The sequence below is a fragment of the Ursus maritimus genome, unplaced genomic scaffold, assembly GCF_017311325.1.
Source record: "Ursus maritimus isolate PB19 unplaced genomic scaffold, ASM1731132v1 scaffold_33, whole genome shotgun sequence".
In the NCBI taxonomy this organism is placed as follows: domain Eukaryota; kingdom Metazoa; phylum Chordata; class Mammalia; order Carnivora; family Ursidae; genus Ursus; species Ursus maritimus.
The window spans coordinates 21,495,970-21,509,839 of NW_024425897.1; the positions used below are offsets into that span (position 1 = coordinate 21,495,970).

Below are 13,870 nucleotides of genomic sequence, written 5' to 3' on the forward strand. Positions count from 1 at the left end.
GGGTGCATCTTTACATATTTGATAAAAAGGAAAGGAGCTCAGATCTGTGTGGGCAGAGGAAGTTACACATAAACAGGTTCCAGGTCACCATAAGGAAGACCAGGTCACCATAAGGAAGACAGCCTTGATAAAGTGAGTTCCCGGTCCTCAAAGGTTTCCCAGTGTAAAGTGGTCGACTCCTGGGCCCTGTGGAAGGGAGATCAAGCCTGGAACAGGGAGCTGGATACAGTTCCCAGGAGAAGAGCAATGAGGTTTGAGGTTCCTTCTGGAACCTTCCATGGGTGCTCTCATTTAACCCTGACTGAGGCCCAAAGAGGTAAATCACCTGTCTGAGTTTTGTGAGCTCAGTAAAACGGGGAGTTAAGGTTCAAAACCTGTGTCTGTCTGGTTTTAAACCTCATTAGGAAGATACTCTTCAAATGCAAAAATTGTCCTTACACTCTGAAAGCACAGCCAATACCCCAGGGCCACGTACCCACTGGACCTGTCACTTCCTTGATTTAGCATCAAAAAATCTGGACCCAATATCTGAGACCTAAGTTCAACAGTTCAGCCCTCTCCCATGTTAAGGACACAAAAACAAGTTCCCTAAATGGCCCAGCCCCCTGCTTATTTTTTTAAACAAAAACACTGCAAAAGGCAGTGAAAAGACATTGTCCCAAACGCACACTTTAATTGATGTCCTCGACCATTCAGGAACATGGATGAAAGAAAACTCGCTTTATTAATAGGCCCTCATGCTAATTAGCACAATTTATTGTCAGGGAGGCTGCCCCTGCCTTCTGCAAACGTTACAAGTGTGGACAAAAAAACTTTTGTCGCGAACTCAACACGGTATTGCCGCGTGACCAAGACTACCAAGCCGGCCACAAAGAGAGGGGAAAAGCACGGGGCTTAAAGACGCTGCTCCGAGGCAACTGGATTTCACCCTATACATTTATGACATAACTTGATCATTTCCTGCTAATAAGAATGACCCGCATTTAAATGTCGACCGCTTCTGCACGAAAATACTTATTTCTTCCCACTTGGAGGAAGTCTCTCTAATGACTGGGAAGCTTTGTGGAAAAGTGGAAAAAGGTGTGGGTGAGGGGGGTAGGGGAGCTGGGGGGAAAAAAACCTTAAATGTTTAATATTCAATAAATGTGTCAATTTTACATACAGAGGCAAATGGGTCTTTATTGAGGAATTGGTAAATTTCCTCCGAGAAAAGTAAGTGCATTTTAGCCTTCAAGGAGTCCCAGCTGAATAGAAATGGAATGTGATTTGTGATAAAACTCAGCTGCTCTATAAAAGACGTTAAATAAATGTTGCTGTTTCACCAGGGATATACAAAATTGATTGCATTATAGACTGATTCTAAGATGCTGCATCCCTGTACGGCCCCCTCATCAGCTTCCGTGTGTGTGGGAAGCTGCTTTCAGAGACAATTTAGACTACGTTGCAACTCCTATTCCTCATGCTGCAGCAGAATTTTCTAGAAATGCAACATTTCCCCTGCATGCTTTGTTTTAGGTTGAACCATAGGAAACTGCTGATATTTGACCATTTTTTTATTTTTAAAAAATGACAGTTTCTTCTATATCTACTTAATATTTCTGGTGGATTGGCTCTGTCATCTTGGGTAAGACCCTTGATACTACTAAGGGAAATCTGGTCACCATCTAAGGTTCTAGGTGGAGGCATCACAGCTCCTTTTGCCTGCTCACCAGAGGGCATTCTGGGCCCGGGTGAGAGTTGGGTGAGCCTGGGAGCATCTCCTGCCCTTTCTGAACCTCAATTTGCCCCATTTACAAAATGGGTTCAATTCCACCTTTTGCTCAGGGTACCTGGAAAGTCAAATGAGGTAATAGATAGGACCCTACCTGGTAAACTGTCAAACATTCACAACCTGCTAATTATTTTATTTTAAGATTTATTTATTTATTTGAGAGAGAGAGTGTGTGAGTGTGGGGGGGGGGGTAGAGGGAGGGGAGATAGAGAACCTCAAGCATTAAGCACAGAGTCTGACATGGGGCTTGATCTCACGACCCTGAGATCATGACCTGACCAAAATTAACAACTGACTGAGCCACCTAGGTGCCCCAACAACTTGCTAATTATTATAAAGTATTTGTTGTATATCCAACCAGACGGGCTTCAGATGGGCTATATGAGGCAGATATGATACACACAGCCCTGCCCTCAAGGAACTGGTAAGGTCAGTGTTAACATATGACTCCTAAAAAACAAAACAAAACAAAAAACATATGACTCCTTCAGGTAAGAAATTAGACTTCAGGGATTGATGGGTGGGTCCAAACTGATCAGGATGGCTTTCCAGAAAGGGGTGCCTGGACTCAAACACTCTCAGACGTGTCCATGCTTTCCATGGTTGCTGACCCCAGAGGGTCTAGCCACCTCCAATTCCTGGCTGGATGCCTGCATAGCTTCCTTGTGAGGTTCCCTGGATTAATGTCAGCCACTCTTCCACCATCCCATTCCTGCCTGGGCAGCCAGGGAGAGTATTTCAAGATACAAACCGGATGCTGACACTTTTCCTGCTTAAAACCTCTCCAGGTTTCCCATCCAATTTCAGATAAAATCCAAACTTTAATACAGGTCAGCCTGCATGGCCTTTGAGGCCAGGACCCTGTGCTCCCTGTGCAGTGCATCTACCCCACAGTCTTCTTCACTTTGCTTCTACCATTCTGCCCCTTTTCTGTGACTGGAAACAGCCAAGCCAGCCACAGGGCCTTTGCATCCACAATTCCCACTACCTGGATGCCCTCTCTTTCTAGTCTTTTGCCTAGTTTGGTGGTTCCCAAAGTGTGGTCCTTAGACCAGCAGCAGCAGTGTTACCTGGGAACTTATTAGAAATGTAAATTCTTAGACTAGTTCCAGACCTGATGAATCAGAAACTCTGGGGTTGATGCCCAGCAATCCTTTAAAGTCTTCCAGGTGATTCTGATGCCTACTCAAGTCTGAGTACCACTGGTCTAGCTCAGTCCTACCCTGTGTCACATTTCAGCTTAGACATGACTTTTGTAAGAACTGCACCCCAAGATAAGGTCAGGTTCTTATGGTCATGGGCCCTTACACCCTGCTCCCCATTTCTATGAAGGACTATTGCAATTGTAATGTAATAGTCAACTGTTTCATGTCTGTGTTTCCTCATAGCTAGACTAGGAGCTCCTATGAGGGCAGGTACCAGGTGCCCCAGCACCTAATTGTGTCTGGCATGGAGAAGGTGCCCAGTAAGTACGTGTTGGACGAGCAGATAAATGAATGCATGAAGGAACAAATGAAGGAATCCCGGAAAAATGACAGATGTTCATAAAGAAAACAAGCCTAGGAATCCTACTGTCCATCCACCAATCCACAGAAAACCCCCATCCCCATCTGATTTTTTTTTTTTAAGATTTTATTTATTTATTCGACAGAGATAGAGACAGCCAGTGAGAGAGGGAACACAAGCAGGGGGAGTGGGAGAGGAAGAAGCAGGCTCATAGCGGAAGAGCCTGATGTGGGGCTCAATCCCATAACGCCGGGATCACGCCCTGAGCTGAAAGCAGACACTTAACCGCTGTGCCACCCAGGCGCCCCCCCCCCATCTGATTTTCTAAATATCACCCCTGTCAAACCAGGAGCCAATTACAGCAGTGCCTGGAAGTGACCATCAAATTAGAAAGAAGAAAAAAAAAGGCAAACCAGCCGAGAGGAGATTCCCATCCAGTGGATGAACAGCACAGTGGCCAAGGTGGAACCCCCTCCCCCAAGAACAGAGAACCGCAAACCTCTCTTTCCTTCCCCAACAGTGACTGGCTGTGTAGAAAGCTTCCAAATAAAAACCTGGAGACTGACAAAATTGCAAGCAGGAAATCCGCCTGTCAGTTTGGAAGATTCCAGTCCCACAGTACTCCGAACCTGCAGGCTGAGACGGAGTCCGTACTAAGCCCCGAGTTTACTGGAAGCTTCTTGATGCTCCGTGGCAGTTTGTTCTGCTCTCTTGGAGCTAAAGCTAGAGGGGAAATCACTTCCTTTCCTATAACTCAGAGCAATTATATTCTCTTAACGTGGACATCTGGCTCGCTGCTGCTCTCCTTACTTATGTTTTCCAAATGCTATCAGTTCTGGGAAGATCAATTATTACTGAAAAGTTGAGAAACGTTCACCAGTTATTTGCATTGATTTGGTTGACAAGACACAGGTTCCTTATGAACCAGGGATGTCTATGGAGGGGACAGGGAGGAGAAAAATACAAAAATCCGGGACAGCTCAGGCTTCAGAGCCTCCACCGACTGCAGGGACCAGACGAGGAAGAATGCTTTGCCCAGGATGAGGACACTGAACCACCCTCCCTGAGCCCCCCAAACAAAGCCGTTTCCATAAAGACAAATGGGTAGCTGGCGTCGGCCAGCGCTGCAAGCAGCCACGATGATATAATTGGCCTGTTACCGCATCATCTTTAATCAATAGGATCCGGAGTTTCCACAGCTCGTACAGCCCAAATCTCCCTGGCAGCCAAGAACCAGCGGGTTGTTAAAAGGCCCGATAGTTCTGCCTCGCTAATGGGTGGCTTGTTCCCTCAACCCTGCTGATTTTTTAAATAAACCTAAATTCCAATAATTGTTTAATGTTTATTTTTATTTAGTTCTGGTTCAGATGCTCTGCGTCTCTCTGACAGAAATTGATATCTGGCTCATGGTGAGCTTTATTAAAACACACACACAGACACAAACATACATACACTCACGCAGATGCCACACACCCACTGGGAAGTGGTTTACTTATTTGGTTATTTATCTAGCTGTGGTGTAGACCCATGTATCTAGAGAAGAAGATGGACAAGAAGACAAATTTGCCAAGCTCCGCTTTCTCTCTGGCTCCTTCCCTGCTAATCTTTCACCATGGAGCCCCGTTCTCCACTCAGGCAATCCACAGAGGTGATTTTCTGGCCTCTAATTGTGGCCTGCATTGCTGGGGACCATCTCTGACTTCTTCTCAGTGTCACTGTGGCCACATGCTGGAATGACTCACCAGAGAGGGCACCCTGCACCGTTCTTCTATGTGTTCAATATAAATAGGACCCACAACCTCTGCCCCCACCCCCGGCCACTTGTGTACAAAAGGGACATGGGGATGGAGGCTTTCCTGCACCCTGAGGAAACCAGGAGGCAAAAGGTCTCAAACTGCCTGCACTGGGCTGGAGACAGCCCTCCCAACCCTTATACAAGCCCCTCTCGTCTTTACATCTGGCGTGTCTCAGAAAAGCCTAGTGAGTCTGAGTTTAAAGAAAGGTTTTTCAGTGCTTTCTCAGTCCTTTTTTTGGTGCTTGTATTACAAGCCTATGCCATGCGTTTCATCCTAAGAGGTTCATGCATTCGTTCACCGAATCACTGCAAACCTATGACCTGAAAATCAGGCTTATCAAACTACAGGCTTTCCTTCCCCGCACCCTGTATTCTGCCCATCAAACTGGGGGCTGTCCTGACTTTGTTATCTTCTTCACCCCCAAGTCAAACCAGCCATTGAGACCTGTGATGCCCACTATGGATGGAGGTATCCCCAGCATCTGGTCCCCCCTCCTGATGCCAACGCCATCTGCTGGTTCAGACCCATGAGACTTCACCAGAGGTATTGTGAAACCTCTCACTGGCCTCTCCCTGCATCTTCCCCTCCTCCACTGTGATTCCCAGACCTCCACTGGAGTCGCTGATCCAATATATAGGCCTGATCTCATCACTCCTGATCCCTCCCAGGGCTTCCTCCTGCTTTCTGGGAGAGGCTCAAAGTACTCCCATGGCATTTGCACTCCCTTTCATTCTCGTCCCCTCCACCTGAGCCTTTCTAGCACGTCTAGCTGTAGGTCAAGGACCCACACACTAAAGAGGGACAATCTGCTGCGATTTGTGGCTTTCCAACAAAAAAAACCCATAATAGGACATAGTATTAAAGTGCCTCTTACCATTGGGAAAAGGGAAGAGTAGAATTACCAGGAAGTTTCTGCAGTGAATGTTGAATGCTGAAAAGAATGCAGGTCCAGTGATCAGAAGAGGTGGGTTTGCCACAGCTGAAGCCACTTACCAGCTGTGTGTCCTGGGCAAGTCACCCCACCCCTGTGACCTTGGTGGTGGCTGTCATGTGACTAATTAATAATCTCATCTTGGGAGGCTTGGGCCCGAAGCTCGGGTTCAATCCATCATCACTATGGGGAGTGTTATTGTTGGTACCCTAATTCTTGGAGGTGGTTACCCTCCCCCCCAGTACATCCCTTCCATTGAGGCACTCAAGTGTCCCCATCCATACCTGGAGTTCACTTCCATGCACAGCAAGCCACCACAGACAATCTCTAGCAGGCCCTTTGTTTTCCTTGGAGGGCCCATGGGTCATTTTGTGCCCCCGCCAGCCTTGCCCTCTGGATGATGCTATCCTGCCACCGGCCACAGCAGCAGAATGACGCTTCTGTGCAGACCCACATTCTAATAATTGTCCCAATACATACGGCATGTGCTCAGGATCTATTATCAGCTAATGAGTAAATAATATTCTGTTCTAAATCCAAAAGCGCTATTAGATACCAGAGGGGGACTAATGGGTGTTTTAAGACCCCTTTAATCACATATTAACGTGCCGCGAAGCAGGCTGCAGAGCCCATATGCCAACCGCCCTGTGACTGAGCAGGCTTCTCCCCTTTAAGCAAAGAACAAAGTGGGGGAAGAGAGCAAGTCCTCGTCCTTGAGTCTGGTCAAGCAGCCAGGCCAGCCCTGGGGCTGGAGGAAACCCCTCAAAGCTGCTTTGCTGTCTCTGAGTTAGAGGGATGCTGCCAAACCTGCGTTTCCCTTTTGGCGGTGTGATGGGGAAAGGGGAAAGGGCCAGTGTCCTCAGGCTGTCGTAACAAAGTACCATCGACTGGGGGGCTTAAAACAACAGAAATGTATTCTCTCACAGTTCCGGAGGCTGGAAGTCTGCAGTCAAGGTGTTGGCAGGGTGTTCCCTCTGAAGGCTCTAGGAGAGGAGGTCTCCTTGCTTCTTCCAGCCTCTGCCGGCTGATTGCTCTCCTTGGCTTTGCTTGGCCTGTGGCTGTATCCCTCCCATCTCTGCCCGCATCATCACAAGGTCTTCTCCCTGTGTGTCCTCTCCTCACACATGGGTCTTTGGATTCAGGGCCCCCTCAAAAGCGGTATGATCTCATCTTAATTACACCTGCAGAGTCTTCCCAAATAAGGTCATATTCTCAGGTTCTGGGTGGATGAGAACTTTTGGGGGACACTATTCAACACAGTAAAGGGGTGAGAGACTGGGTGTTGGAAGGGGGAGGAAGAGGTCAGATACAGAACCTTAACTCTGAGTGACTGTAACACAGAGTTCCTGCCATTTTGCCCTCCCTGGTCCCTGCCCACCACCGAACATTCCAGAAAAGTTCAAGCACCCGACCCAAATTCCTCCCACCGACCCATCGTGTCATATTAGCAACTTAGTTTCTTATTAGCCACTTCCCATCGAATCACATTAATATTTGTTTTCCCTAATACAATGCAGGAGTCTTCTCAGATTAGCAACTTTCTCATCACATTAGTGGAAACAACTACTAATACAATACAATCCGAATATGACACAGTCTGATGGAGAATTGCTAACACAATCCGACTTCCCTCTGCCTTGGTACAGGAATGTTGTCCTCTTGTTGAACAATGTGGGGACATGCTGAGACAATCAGTCCCTGGTGAGCAGAGCCATGCAGGCCACCCTGGACAGATGGAATGAGATCTGGGTGTAGAAGGAGGTCTCCCTTGGAAGGATGAATTTAGGGGTCTTTCCTCTTTCCAAACACCCCTCTACTCCCACAAGTAACATTATGGCTCTTCTCCTAAACATCCAAGCAACCTTGGAACCTGCAGGGAAAAAGAGACAGATGGCGAGAGGGGTCCATTATACCTTCCACAACCTAGTTCTCTGCAGCACTAACTTTATTGGTGTGACAAGGCAAGGCCCGCATTGCCAAGGTTAATTCATCAAGGATGTGCGGCCACAGCAGAGTTAGGGGGAAGTGAGGAGCCAGCAAACTGGACTGTTGTGCTGACAAGGCTGCTGGGGGTGGCGGTGATGACACAGACTGGTGACAGGCTCTCACAAAGTGGTTTAAGGAAAGCCCCACTCAAGCCTGCTCAAGCTCTGGACTGGCTGGGGTTCTTATCTATCACTGTCATGTCCTAGCCGGATGATCTTGGGCATGTAATTTAATAGCTTGGTGCCTCAGTTTCCCCCTTTGTAAAATGGGGGAAAACAAGGCCTACCAATCAAGTTGTTAGGAGTCAATGAGGTAGGAATAGAAAATACTTAGAAGCACTTGGCATATGATAAATCAGCCTTAAGACACAGAAATGGTGATGACTGCAAATCCCAAAGTAAGTCAAGTTCAACCACAAGTTCTGAGTGAGCTCTGGGCTAGTCACTGTGGAAAAACAAAAAGTTGAGTCTGTCCTGCAGAGACAAGATGCAGAACCAGGAGACAGGGTCACAGCCTAAGTCCTCAAGCCAAACCAAGGAGTCTGAACTTCATCTTCAGGGAAATTGGGAGCTGTGGAAGCAAAAGGCCCCAAGTTTTAGTAGGGTTGAGGGAATGCAGGCCTGTGGGGACAGGAGACGTTGCTTCTCTTGCTGCCAAACCACCTGTCATCTTACTGGCTCCTTAAGTCCTGGCAGAGAGAGAGGCTGAGGGATGGCAAGAGACGGAGATAGACAGAGGCAGGGAGAACAGCAAAGAAGCTGAGTGCGGACTTCTCTGTGGCAGCACTCGATTTCTTGCTCTCTCTGCCAGCCTGTCTGAGAGACTGGCAGAACCCCCAGCCCACTTTAAACTACCCCAGGCGAGGTTGCCGAATAATTCTCACTGCCTCCAAACGGCGCTCCACGTGGTAGCCAAGAGCCTGCTGCCAAGAGGCAAGTGGCCAAGATTCCCTTCCAACAGAGACATCCCCTTGCCAATCAGAACCCGGCCTGCACACATCTAGTAAAATCAGACTGTTTGCCGTCAGCCAAGCGGATGACATGGTCAGGACTTCTCGACCCTGCCCACTGCCTGTCCCAAACCCCAAAGCCTTCCAACAAGGAGGAAGGTCTACACCCCAAAGACCCAAGCATCTGCCCCCTCCACATTTAACCTCCAGGATCCACCTGCTGCAATCACAGCCTCTGGAGTCAAAATGCACAGGTTCAAAGCCTGGCCCCTCCAACTGAGCAGCTGTGCAACCTGGGGCAAGTCACCTAACCTCTCTGAGCCCCATCTGTGTCCACATAATGGGGTTCATGACAATTTCTGCCTCATTGAGTTGTTAGAGGGATTAAATGAGATCATATATGAAAAGTACTTTTCCAACACCTGGCATTTAGTCCATGCTCAATAAATGTTCATTTAGGGTATCTATAAGATACTTCACCTATCTGGAACTCAGCTAAACTAACAATATCAGCTATGCAGAATAGGGCTAGGGACCAGACGATTTGCAGAAAAAGCCTCCAAGCAGTTAAAATAAATGGCAGAGCCAACACATGGAATGTCCAATCATGAAAACCACTTTATATAATACTCGTAATATTAATATAATAGTAATATAGTACTCTGTAACCACTACTACCAAGCTTTGGGCATGGCAATTTAAATACATCTTGTCATTTAACCAGTGGTGTGCTGGTAAATGCTTAACAACCAGTTCTCTGGAAGAAAAGGAGGAGTTCTGATGTATACCATTTCTGTGGTGTAAACTCTCCCACTATGGTCAACTTCTAGCTCCCACTGTGCTGTCACTACACTTGGGGATGGGAAGGGAGGTTAACAGCTGGTTCTTGTCAGCCAGCTCTGGTTACCACTGCATTAACCGACCCTATGTCCCTATGAGGTCGGTGTTATGTTAGCCCCATTTTCTAGTCAAGGATAGCAAGGCTCAGGAACACAAATTTCCTTGCCTGAGATTATATGGCGAGCAAGCTGCAGCAGCACTAGGATTCAAATACAGGTTGCTATGGATTTCAAAGCTCCTGCTCTCGACACTTGGCCCAGCCCCCACCCTCGGTGGCACAACAGTACCGATTTTTTGGAAAAGACGGGTGATAGTGAGTGTGTGTCCTCCCTCCTAAACCCATGCCCACCTCTGTTCAATCCGGAGGCCACTTTCTGGTAAGGTCTCTCTGGTTTGGTTCTGCAGACCTTCCCGCTGTCCCACCTGCCATGCCACAACCTCCCTCCCCAGCTATGACCTCCCCACCCCAGATAGTCAGACACCTTTATAAGATCTTTAAAAAGTCATCTACATTTCATCAGGATTTCAGTTGATAAGAGAGGATCGGGAAAAAGAAATCATATCATATATGATACTGCAAGCTAGATACCACTGATTTGCTCTCAAAGCTTGCACAGCAAGCATTATGAAGCAAGCCTATGAAGAAGGGACTGAGTGAGGGAGGGACAAGGAAACACAAAATATTGCTTTATTTCATTTTACTTTTAATAAGTGAAGCTGGGCACCTTTCTCCTGGTGGCAGTTTTCTCAAACCATTGCGTGGCAATGTCAGATTCCACTTACTGGACCGGTGGTGTGTCTGGGGATGTGTGACCACCCAGTGTGCCAAAGGGTAGAGGCCAGCATGTTTCCTAATGAAACAGCTGATAGGCCCACATCCCCCACATCCTTACCTCCACAAACAGTCCCTCAAGACACAGGGGCCGTGTCTGCAGCATCTGCCTGTCCTCTCCACTTCCCAGATTTTAATGCGCACAAGAATCACCCAGGATCTTGAGGAAGTGTAGATTCTGACTCCAGAGGTCTAGTGTGGGGCTGAGTCCCTGAATTTCTAAACAGGCATTTGGGTGATGCCAATGTCACCAGTCCATGGTGGACCACACTTCAAGTAGCTAAGGTTTAAATTCCAAGCACTCAAATCCCTAAATTGCTTGTGGGCCCCCAACATTCCTCTGTGTTTCAAGGTTTTATAAATCCCTGAAGCAATTATAGCTTGACTTCTAATCATAAACACCTCAGAGTTTGCCCCAATCTATGTGGGTCTCTCACGGTCACTTTAAAAAAATTTTTATTTATTTATTTATTTGAGAGAGAGAGAGAGGGAATGAACAGGGAGAGCGACAGAGTGAGAGGGAGAAGCAGACTCCCCACTGAGCAGGGAACCGATGTGGGGGCTCAATCCCAGGACCCTGAGATCAATAACCTGAGCCGAAGGCAGATGCTTAACAACTGAGCCACCCAGACGTCCCTCACGGTCACTTTCTGTGACTGCCTTGTCTTGGACCAACTCCTATTCAACAAACACCGAGTACCCACTCAACACAAGGCTGGCACTGGTGCTGGGAATATGGAAAGATCCAATCCCTGCTTGATAGTCTCCTTCATGTGTCAGGAAAATGCCTAAAGTCTGTGAGCTCTGTTTCCAGGTAATAATAACAGCAGACACTTAGGTTGTACTTAGCATGTGCAAGGCACTGTTCCAAGCACTTTATACACATTAACCCTTTTAACCCACTCTAGGCAATAGGTTCAGTGATTAACTTCATTCTGCAGGAGTGGAACAAGGGTCATGGAAATGAAGTCACCTACCTGAAAATGAAACTATTTAAACCCCCCACCCCAGGAAAAGAAAGTTATATATTTGGGATTAAAGGATGCTCTTGGGTAGTATCATGAACTTGACCGTGGTAGGCCAGTGGGTAAGTAGTTATACCTGACTGGGGCAGAGGCATGAAGAGGGAGAAGGTTTATATAATTCAGGACTCTTGGTTGTAAGCAGCAGAATCCCAACTCAAAGTAGCTTAAGCATAAAGGGAAAACTGTTGCTCACATATCTGAACAGCATAGGACTAGCTTCAGGGATGGCTAGATCCAACAGCTCAAACAAGACTGGCAGGGTTTGATTTCTTTCTCTTGGCTCTGCTTCCCTCTGAAAAGGAGCTGTCCTCTGTTTCTCTCACCATGGCTGGCTTCCCCAGTAATTTGGGGAACATAGCGGCTGGCAGCCCCAGGGTCACATGCTCCCAGAGGAAAAAGGACTTTTCTCCTTGTCATGTTCATCTGTAAGTCACAGGGAAGTTTTGTTGGAATGCACCCACATCCAAGCATGTACATACTGTCCATGGTTGCTTTCCTGTTACACTGGCAGAGATGAGGAGCTGGGACAGAAACCATGTGGCCCATAAAGCATACACGCTTACTATCTGCCCATTTCCAGAAAAACCTATTTTAGACTGCAACAATAACAACAATAACACTGAGCTAACATACACTAAGTACACAGTATATACCCGATACAGTTCTAGGCGCTCGTTTGTCTCTTAAAAAATGCAGTGAGGTGGGAAAACTAAAACCTGAAGAGGTTAAGAGCAGTCAAGCTCAAGGTCGGGCAGCCAGCAAGCACGAGAGCTGGGTTTTGAAATCAGCAGCATGACCCCAAATCCCATACCCTTAACAGCTCTGCTAATCAAACAAGGGTCTTCTGGAAGCTTCAGTAGGTTGGTTTTTCTAAATCAGGGTGTGATTTTCCAACTACTGGTTCAAGAAACACACATGTATTTTCTGAAGTATAAATGCTAAAGCAAATGGTGAATCCCACACAGAGCTCCCACTGCTCGTGAGCTGTTTAGCGCTGCCCCATCCATGCTCTGATGGACAGAACTGTCCCAATGAACCACTGGGGTCTCTTAGTGGACAGACTGGCCCGAACCCGCATGAGCTTGCTGAGACTTCGTGTCCCAGAAGTAGGGGCTTTAATGCCACTTGAGTCCAACATGGGTGCCAGCCCTTGTCCACTGAGGGCCCCACGCAGGAACTCCGGAGATAAACCCACCTCCCTTGAGATGGGATCTCACCAGGTCCCACCACAGAATTCTGAGGAGCCCATGAACCTCTGATGTTTCTCATTAATTTGTAAAGCCCTGCCTAGTTAGTTGTTGGGGCAGCCCCAAAGATGGAGTCTTGTCTCCTGCCCTCAGTGGGTCATTGGGACACTTCGGGCTGTGGGGATAGAGACCTTTACTGCCAGTAGAGGGAGGCAGGAGCTGATGGTCAGAAGCATGTGCCATGTTCAAAAGAAAGTCCACGGCTTCTTAATCTTGGATTCAAATTCTGATGTTGCCACTTAGCAGCTCTGTGATCGTGAGCTAGGTGTTTCCTCTCTCTGAGCCTCAGTTTCCCCCTCTATAAAATGGGTGCCAATGTAACACCCTCCCCCCCTTGAAGGGTACCTGTGACTTTAAGAGATAACTTATAGCAAGCATCTGGCACAGCATGTGAAAGCTGAGAGAATGGGCTTTGCAGCCATACTGGCTTAGTTTCAAATCCTGTCTATACTACACTGCTGTGCAATCACTACTTTGCTGAGCCTCAGTTTCCTTATCTGTATAATGGGAATCAGTGTAGAACTTGCCTCTTGGGGTTGTTGTGAGGATTAACTCAGCTTATGGGTGGTTAGGACTGACACAGTAAAATGCTCAGCAGCTTTAGTTTTTTGTTTTTCTTTTTTTAACCATCAGATGGGTAATTGCTGAGGTTGTAACAAGGTTTGAGGGGGGCACATGTCACACAACAGAGGAAACACCCAATCATCACACTTACGAACTACAAAAGGATCAGCTTTAGCTTTTAAAGATTACCTTCAACCAAGGCAAGCAAGAGATGATCATCTTAGCAATCCAGTGTACCTTTACTTTCTGAGCTAAGGGTAACAGAACTGGCCTCTAGGAAGATTGTCCCAGCCCCTGGGGAAGTGATCCAGTGTTCCAGGGCCCTGGTGCTGGGGGAGCCAGCCCTTCAAATACCCCAGCTCCACAGAGCTCCCTGCTACTGAGGTTTGGGGCCAGGTCCCCAGCGCAGACATCCTTCTAATG

The 13,870-nt window shown here is 47.4% G+C and overlaps 1 protein-coding gene and 1 non-coding gene across 2 annotated transcripts in view; both read right to left on the reverse strand.

Annotated features, from left to right (window-relative positions):
• Nucleotides 1-13,870, reverse strand: part of CUX2 (cut like homeobox 2) — a 257,140-nt gene that overhangs the window by 133,784 nt on the left and 109,486 nt on the right. The window lies entirely within an intron of this gene.
• Nucleotides 13,511-13,613, reverse strand: LOC121100077. The gene has a single exon (XR_005831806.1). It is a non-coding gene; the product is annotated as a small nucleolar RNA U13 (small nucleolar RNA).